Genomic DNA, 9,433 nt, shown 5'->3' on the forward strand with positions numbered 1-9,433 from the left:
AGGCCAAATTCGGCACACAGGTTTATTTTAGTAAGTCCCATGTAACTTAAAAAACAAACAAACAAACAATTTTACATGAAAATCTGGATTTCTGTATTCTCTTGAAACAGCAGTTCTGGCAACCCGAGGCTCACATTTCCATATGGCTACAACTAGCTGGACCTGAAAAGAGGGTTCCTCATCGAGTCGACATATGGGCCCTCCAGAACACCACGGTCCTCTTCGATCCAAATTGTACAACATCCAGTTTGCCCCGCACATGCCTCTCTGCAGTGCATCGAATTTCCCAGTCCTGATCTAGAATATCAAATACCTTCTTGGTTTAAATGATTTCCTTTAAAACGTCATAAAGAGAAAAAGAAAATCACTAAAGATGCGAAGCAAAATGAACCTTGTACAAATCTTATATAAAACAAGCTTAAAGCCATTACTTTACACATTTCTACAATAAAATAATAATTTTAAAAGTTTTTTTGTAGCGATGGGAGTCTCACCATGTTGCCCAGGCTACTCTAGAACTCCTGGCCTCAAGCGATCCACCCCCCTTGGCCTCCCAAAGTGTTGGGATTACAGGTGTGAGCCACCACGCCTGGCCCAACACCATTTTATTATAAGTGTTCTGCTTTTGAAATGATACTTTCGAAGCTGTCAGCCAAAATTGGGGTTCTTGATACAACACTACTCAGGGCAAGAAACAAAGTCACTTTCCAGCCAGTCCCCGTGGTCCCAGTCTTATGAAGTCTTAGCAACTTTTTTTTTTTTTTTTAACAGTCTCGCTCTGTCAGCCAGCCTGGAGTGCAGTGATGCAATCTCGGCTCACTGCAAACTCTGCCTCCCATGCTCAAGCAATTCTCCTGTCTCAGCCTCCCAAGGAGCTGGGACTACAGGCGTGTGCCAAGACGCCCAGCTAATTTTTGTATTTTAAGTAGAAATGGGGTCTGGCCATGTCGGTCAGGCTGGTCTCGAACTCCTGGCCTCAAGTGATCTGCCTGCCCGGCCTCTTAGCAACTTTAAATTACATGCTTGGTGTTTTCCTAAATTTGAAGTGTAATGATGGCTTAGAAAACATCACTTCTCAGATGATGAAGCATGATCAATGGTGTTGAAAGAGGGAAACAAATGAGTGCCTTTACTGCCTCCTTCACCATAGTGACAGCACTGCTAGAGAGATGTGAAACTTTGCTGTGAAAATGACAGAGCCTGCTCCAAGCAGAGTGGCGCAAACACAACTGAGAGCGCACTCCGGCATTCTGACCACAGGCGGCACCTGAGCGTGTCGTAGTCATCCACATCCCGACTGCTCAGGCTGTGTTGGACACTGACTTTCTAACATCTGTGCCTTAAGCAAAACTGCACGTTGTCACTTCTTTCCTAAAAACTTCATCTGTAATAACACTAGACAGCAAAAAAAGGACTGATTTTTTTCAGCCTAATAGAATGTATATCCCACTTTAGTCTGTATTTATTATAATAAATTTTTTCTTTGTTTTAAGTGTTTCTAAATTATCTCCTATCCCCCACATTTTACAGCCCTAAATCAAGAGCCATACACACTATGTCTTGGACTCACAATCTTTTATATCTATCTGTCTACGGTCAGTGGGAGTTGGTAGAGAAGTATCTGGAAAGTGGAGTCCAAGGTGGGAAATCACAAAGGCCAATTGTCCAGCAGGGAGAGAGGACCAGGGTGAGCCCGGGAGACACAGGGATCTCAAACACCCCACCTGGAACTACTCCATCTCCTGAGACCAAAGGCTTGATCCAGGCCACCTTCTGGACCTGGTGGCTCCGCCACCGGCCTGGACCATCTGAGCTGCCCTCCTTAGGGCTTCTCTTCTCCGGGCAGACAAAGAACAGAATCTATGCCCTCTGCTTCAGGCTTGCCAAAACCCTGCACCTTCTAACCCGATGACATGGGATAGAAAGAAGATCAAACTTTAGGACATAGAGCCCTCAGGAAAATTAAATGCACACCAGGTAGCGTATTTCTACTAGATTATTCTTTACTGTTTTATTTTTATTTGTTTTTGAAAACGGAGTCTCACTCTGTCACCCAGGCCGAAGTGCAGTGGCGTGATCTCTGCTCACTGCAACCTCTGCCTCCCAGGTTCAAGTGATTCTTGTGCCTCAGCCTCCTGAGTAGCTGGAACTACAGGTCGTGCCTCCACACCCAGCAAACTTTTTTGTATTTTTAGTAGAGACGGGATTTCACCATGTTGGCCAGGCTGGTCTCCAACTCCTGACCTCAGGTGAACCGCCTGCCTCAGCCTCCCAAAGTGCTGGGATAACAGCTGTGAGCCACTACGCCCAGCCTGGATTATTCTTTACATGATGTCACAGGAAGGGCTTATTGCTGGAACCAGATGGGACCAGATACAGGTGAAGGAGAAGACCAGCCAGGCAGTTCCCAGAACTAAGACCTAAAGAAATGCGAAGAGAATAATAACACTGTAGCAGGCCGGGCGCGGTGGCTCAAGCCTGTAATCCCAGCACTTTGGGAGGCCAAGACGGGCGGATCACGAGGTCAGGAGATCGAGACTATCCTGGCTAACACGGTGAAACCCCGTCTCTACTAAAAAATACAAAAAAAACTAGCCGGGCGAGGTGGCGGGCGCCTGTAGTTCCAGCTACTCAGGAGGCTGAGGCAGGAGAATGGCGTAAACCCGGAAGGCGGAGCTTGCAGTGAGCTGAGATCCGGCCACTGCACTCCAGCCTGGGCGACAGAGCGAAACTCCATCTCAAAAAAAAAAACACTGTAGTAGAAGAAGGTCCACCTTTGCCCTTCCCTACCCCCTGCCTGTATTTATCCCACACAAAAGAAAAAGAGGCCTTGGTTGAGGGGCTGGCAGACTGGGTGGGGCAAGAAAAGAGAAGAGAGGGAAAGTGATGAGTGTGGATAATGGGAACCAGTGCTTTTCCATAGACAGTGTGGAAGAAAACACATTGCAAGCAAAGGATCTGAGAGCATAGGAGGCCTGTGTTCCCCTGTGTGGGAAAGTTGCAAAACCCCAGAGAGGAAATGACCACATAGGCGTCTAGGGGGATGTGGTCACAGGGGGTGACAGTTACTTCCTAAACCTGTGCACAGCAATGGAGGCCACAGAAGAATAGCCCTGACCCTATTCACAACAGCATGGACCAGTCCACTGGACCTGACCAGACAGACGTGGACGGATGGCTGTGTGGACACCTGGTAGGCAATGTGGAGGACAAACCCCGACTTCCTGGTATTACAGAAGCCCTGGGGCTTAGACAATACCCCAGGACAGGGAAGAATGTCACATTTCCACAACCTTAGTCAATTGGCGGTTCTAAGTAGAAGTTAAATTGGGTTATAGGCTGGGTATGGTGGCTCATGCCTGTAATCCTATCACTTTGGGAAGCAGAGGCTGGCCGATCACCTGAGGTCAGGAGTTTGAGACCAACTTGGCAACCATGGTTGGTAAAAAAATACAAAACTTAGCCGGGCATGGTGGTCTGTGCCTGTAATCCTAGCGACTCAGGAGGCTGAGGCCAGAGAACTGATGGAACTCAGGAGGCGGAGGCTTCAGTGAGCTGAGATTGCACCACTGCACTCCAGCCTGGGCAACAGAGTGAGACTCCATCCCAATAAATAAATAAATAAATAGATTATAGAACAATAGAAAATGCTCTATTTCTTGAACACCTCAGCTGTATATCCACCACAAAGTAGAAATTGGTCTAGTTTTGGCCAAGAATGACAGCACTGTGAATTTGAAATCATAAAACATTCCCTGCCACACACACCATGGTCAGTGTGTCTGAATAATGCATGGTATTGTATTACTTATTGGGAATGAGTGGTTTATTTTATGATCTAAAATTCAAACCCTTTAATATGCATCCCAAGGGATCATCTGATTTGGAAAAAGAAAAAGAAAAACTAAAGAATGAATAAGACTACAGAAAAAGTACAAACTGTTTTATTGGATTTTTTTCTAATATGAACTCTGCATTGGCCACAGAAGGTAAAATAATAAACCTGTCAGTTTTGGGGTACAATTTTTATTAAAATTTGGTGAAAATGCAAAGATGTACATTGCATGCCCCCTTATAATAGAATGGGGATATATACGCATAGAAAATATCTGAGATGATGTCTAAGAGATAATTATTCACAGAAATTGCTCCCTGGAAGAGGGAACTGGGGATCCAGAGTAGGGAAGAAACTATTTTCTCCTTATGCATGTATTACTTTAATTTTAAAAGCAACATCAGCAATTAGCCAAAGAAAAAGCCAAGGTCATCTGTAGATCAAAACTATTAGGGAAGTAGGCTGAGGAAGCATATGAGCAAAGAGTAGGACAGAGGAGGCCGCCAGAACTGCAGGCACACAGCTCCTACAGTTTTGGTTCCAGGTTCCCGGTGGTGTGTCTTACTCCATTTTGGCTGCTACAAAATACCATAAACTGATGTCTTCTAAACCACAGAAATGTATTGCTTATATTTCTGGAGTCTGGGAAGTCCAAGATCAAGGCATGAGCAGATCTGGTGTTTGGCAAGCGCCTGTTTCTGATTCATCGATGATGACTTTTTGCTGTGTTTGAATGAGCTCCCTCAGGCCAATTGTATGAGAGGACTGATCACCTCCCAAGAGGCCCATCTCCCAACATCACCTTGGGTGTTAGAGCTTCAACCTGTGAATTTGGGGAGGACACAAAGTTTCCAACCATAGTATGATGGTTTCTAGTCTTGGATCCCAGAGTTCAAACCTTGTAAATCCTATAACAAAACATTATTTTTTCCCATTTTTATCAAAAATAGAGATTTATTAGGTCAATGTGACATAATGGCATAAAGCACTAAACCATTTGACAGGGCATCCTTTCAAAAGTGAAAAGCAGTGTATGATTATATAGCTTCCCCACTAATCCTTGTTACCAACAGCTACTTAATCTAATCCTGAAGATAGAGTACAATATTCTTTCTACAACACACTGAATACTCACTTCAATTTATTGTACTTTTTTCTAAATGTACCTCTCTTCCTTCTGGCAGCAGGGACATTTCATTAGCAAATAAATGGGGTCTTGTGCCCGTCTGACAGTCTCACACCTGTCCAACAATCCCAGACCCTGGGTCCGGCCAGGGACAGGCCAACTCTAGGGTTCTCTGCCAAGGGAAGTCCTGGAAAGACAAGCCCCTAGGCCACCCCGAGGGAGGGGGATCGTTCCAGGATAAGGGAAAAGCAAAAAGAAATTGAACCTGGCTGGGGTCGGTGGTTCACACCTGTAAGCCCAGCACTCTGGGAGGTCAAGGTGGGCAGATCGCCTGAGCCCTGGAGTTCAAGACCAGCCTGGGCAACATGGTGAAACCCCATCTCTATTAAAAATACAAAAATTAGCCCGGCATGGTGTCAGACCCCTGTAATCCCAGCTACTCAGGGGGCTGAGGTGGGGGAATCGCTTGAACCCGGGTGGTGAAGGCTGCAACGAGACCAGATGGCGCCACTGCACTCCAGCCTGGGAGACCCTGTCTCTTCCGGGGCAGGAAGTTCCTTTGCTGCCAGGGTTCGGATGCCGCAATAGCCTGCTCTCCCTGTTTCAGGCCTGTTCCATGCACTCGGCCAGTTTCTGGGCCAGCGGCGGCGCATGGGCCTCAGCGCTTGGGAGACCCTTCTCTGGGGAGGGTTTCTCTGGGGCCTTCTGGCCTCCTTTAGCCACAGAGGCCCTGTTCAAGTTTTCTCCTTATTCTTCTGGCTCCCGCCCAGGGGGTGCGCTCTGGAGGCCGCGTCGCTGCACGTGGGCTCCTCTGAGCACAGACGGACCCTGGAAGGATCCAGGCGCCGAGAGCCAGCGTCTGCGGGACCCGCGGGCGGGACCCAGGCCTGAGGCCGCGGGTGCCAACCAGGGAGGATGTCCTGGGGCCTGGAGAAAGGGAGGTAGCGAGAGGGCCACGCTTCTTCTCCATGCCGCTCACCGCCGTGCACCGCAGTCCAACGAAACCTTTACACGAGTAGGCTCCAGGGGATCTCTGCTCCTTACCATCCAAAGAGCCCTTACTGAAGTCATCGATCTTTTGGGAAGGAAGGCTGATTTGAAAACGAGATGTCTCAACCAGCACTTCCAGCTCACCAGCTTTCCGCATTAGCAACAAGAATTGGATTCATTTTTTACTCTGTGTTTTTCACCGTTTATGGCCGGGCTTCAAAGATGCCTCTCGCCTGCCTTCCCTTGGCCACGATTCTAACAGACGGACTGAATTCTGTATCATGTGGCTTATACGCTCTGTTCTGGCAGATCTGTATAGTTGCTAATATGATGGCGCGTTTTACTTATTAATATATTTCAGGGTCTAGTAATTTGTTTTCTGTAAAGGGCCAGCTAGTAAATATTTTAGGCTTTGCAAGCCTTTGGGCTCTGTCACAACTACTCAACTCTGCTGTTGTGCTGTGTAACCACAGACAATACAAAATGAATAGGCATGGCTGTATTCCAATAAAACTTTATTTACAAAAACAGGCAGAGAGTTGGATTTGGCCCACAGACCAAAGAGAGTATATATCAGAGAGTTTGCTGATCTCTGATATATTTTATTGCAAACAAAATAAAAAGCACCCACAGGGAGAGCAAGAATCGAATTCCCAAGAGGACAGGGTATACTGTCAATGGCTAAATGTAGGCTTTGGAAGATTAAGTTTTCTCAAACCTATGTCCCAGCTGGGCATGATGGCTCACATCTGTAATCCCAGCACTTTGGGAGGCCAAGGCAGGAGAATCACTTGAGCCCAGGAGTTTGAGACCAGCCTGGGCAACATAGGGAAACCCCGTGTCTACAAAAAACACAAAAAAGTTGACCAGCCTGGTGGCATTTGCCGGTAGTCCCAGCTACTCAGGAGGCTGAGATGGGAGGACCACCTGAGCCTGGGAAATAGAGGTTGCCATGAACCATGATTGTGCCACTGCACTCCAGCCTGAGCAATAGAGTGAGACCCTATCTCAACAACAACAATAAATAAACAAATAAGAAATAAGAAAACTCTCCCAGTCATTGCTATGGTTTAAATATTTGTTCACTCCAAAACTCACGTTGAAATATAATCTCCAGTCCAGGCACAGTGGCTCACGCCTGTAATCCCAGCACTTTGGGAGGCTGAGGCGGGCAGATCACAAGGTCAGGAGATCAAGACCATCCTGGCTAACTCGGTGAAACCCCGTCTCTACTAAAAATACAAAAAATTAGCGGGGCGTGGTGGCGGGCGCCTGTAGTCCCAGCTACTCGGGAGGCTGAGGCAGGAGAATGGTGTGAACAGGGGAGGCGGAGCTTGCAGTGAGCCGAGATCGCACCACTGCACTCAAGCCTGGGTGACAGAACAAGACTCAGTCTCAAAAAAAAAAAAAGAAATATAATCTCCAATAATTTGGCAGTACTGAGAGGTGGAGCCTTTAAGAAGTGACTGGGTCATGAGGGCCCTGCCTGCATGAGTGGGTTAACCCATTACTGGATTAATGGATGAGTGGGTTATTATGGGAACTGGTGGCATTATAAGAAGAGGAAGATGGAACTGAGCATGCACACTCAGTCTCACACCATGTGATGCCCTGCACCACCCTGGGACTCTGCAGAGAGTCCTCACTAGCAAGAAGGCCCTCACCAGATGCAGCCCCTTGGCCTTGGACTTCTCAGCCTCCATAACTATAAGAAATACATTCCTTTTCTTTCTAGATTTCCCAGTTTTGGGTATTGTGCTGTAAGCCACAGAAAATAGCCTAAGACAGTCATTGAAACACTTAAATATACAGAAAGATTTCTTTTTTGAACAAGAAGAACATATTTATACAGACAATTTGGAATGTATGTATCTTGTTTCTAGGTCAGCAATGGTGGGTGGATTATTTGCATCTGATTAGTCCTAGAACATTTTACTCTCTCCTTTTCTAGTCATTCTTCTCCTTCAGTGTTCTCATTCTATGTCATTTTGGTGTTTCACTTGAGTCTCATAGACTATTTGATATTTCCTCTAATTAGCATTTCTTTCATGGCTTCTCAGAGTTGTTACATGTCATTCTGCTATTTTTTAAAATAATAATTTTTTTTAAAGAGATGAGGTCTCACTGTATTGCCCAGGCTGGTCTTGCACTCCTGGGCTCAAGCTATCCTCCTGCCTCGGCCTCCCAGAATGCTGGGATTACAGGCGTGAGTCAATGTATCGAGCTTTATTCTACTATGTTTGTGTTTCTTATTTTTAAGTCTTTGATAAAGTAATAACATCTCAGAATATATAACTCTTACAAATGCTTAGGTAAACTGTATTAATAAGTCAACACTTATTAAGCATCAGAAATTGTTTCAAGGGATTTACCTGCATTGACGTACTCTTAGTAATTCTACAAGGTAGGTACCTATCACTCCTTCATTTCACAAATGGAGGAACCAAGACATAAAGAGGTTAGGTCACATGGCTCATAAATCATGCTCAGCCTTGAACTCCTGCAGCCTCCCCCAGGGCCCTTGCTATTAGCCACTCCACTGTGCCATGCTATATTGCAGAAGGCAGATGCTAACATGGTCTCCAAATTCCCACCCACTGTTGTACACAGCCTGATTGCAAGTGGGCTTATGAATATAATGAAATATCACAATAATGATTATGTTTCTTTATACAGAAAGAGGAGTTTTGCAGATATGATTAGGATGCCTGAGCAGTTGACTTTGAGTTAATTTAAAAAATTTATCTTAGTTGGCTCTGACCTAATCAGTTGATACCTTAAAAGGCCTGAGTCCTTTTGGAAGTCAGAGATTTAAAGTGTGAGAAGAGGCCACATTGCAGATGTACCAGAATGATCTCTAGGAGCTGGGAGTGGTCCCTAGTCAACAGCTATCAAGACCATGGGGGCCTTAGTCCCACAATTGCAAGGATACGAGTTCTGCCAACAACCTGAGGGAAACCAGGAGTGGATCTTTCCCTAGTGGAGCCTCCAGATGAAGGCTGCTGGCTGACACCTTGATGGCAAGGTGAGACCCTGAGCAAACACCCCAGCTACCCTGTGCCCAAACCTCAGACCTATAATAATTAGCTGATGGCCGGGCACGGTGGCTCTTGCCTGTAATCGCAGCACTGTGGGAGGCCAAGGTGGGTGGATCACCTGAGATCAGGAGTTTGAGACAGCCTGACCAATATGGTGAAACTCCGTCTGTACTAAAAAGACAAAAATTAACTGGGCATGGTGGTGGGTGCCTGTAATCTCAGTTACTCGGGAGGCTGAGGCAGGAGAATTGCTTGAATTGGGGAGGTGGAGGTTGCAGTGAGCCAAGGTTGTGCCGCTGCACTCCACCCTGAGTGACAGAGTGAGACTCAGTCTCAAAAAAATAAAAATAGGCCAGGCGCAGTGGCTCATGCCTGTAATCCCAGCACTTTGGGAAGCCAAGGTGGATGGTTCACCTGAGGTTAGGAGTTTGAGACCGGCCTGAC

The sequence above is a fragment of the Colobus angolensis genome, unplaced genomic scaffold, assembly GCF_000951035.1.
Source record: "Colobus angolensis palliatus isolate OR3802 unplaced genomic scaffold, Cang.pa_1.0 Scaffold343, whole genome shotgun sequence".
In the NCBI taxonomy this organism is placed as follows: domain Eukaryota; kingdom Metazoa; phylum Chordata; class Mammalia; order Primates; family Cercopithecidae; genus Colobus; species Colobus angolensis.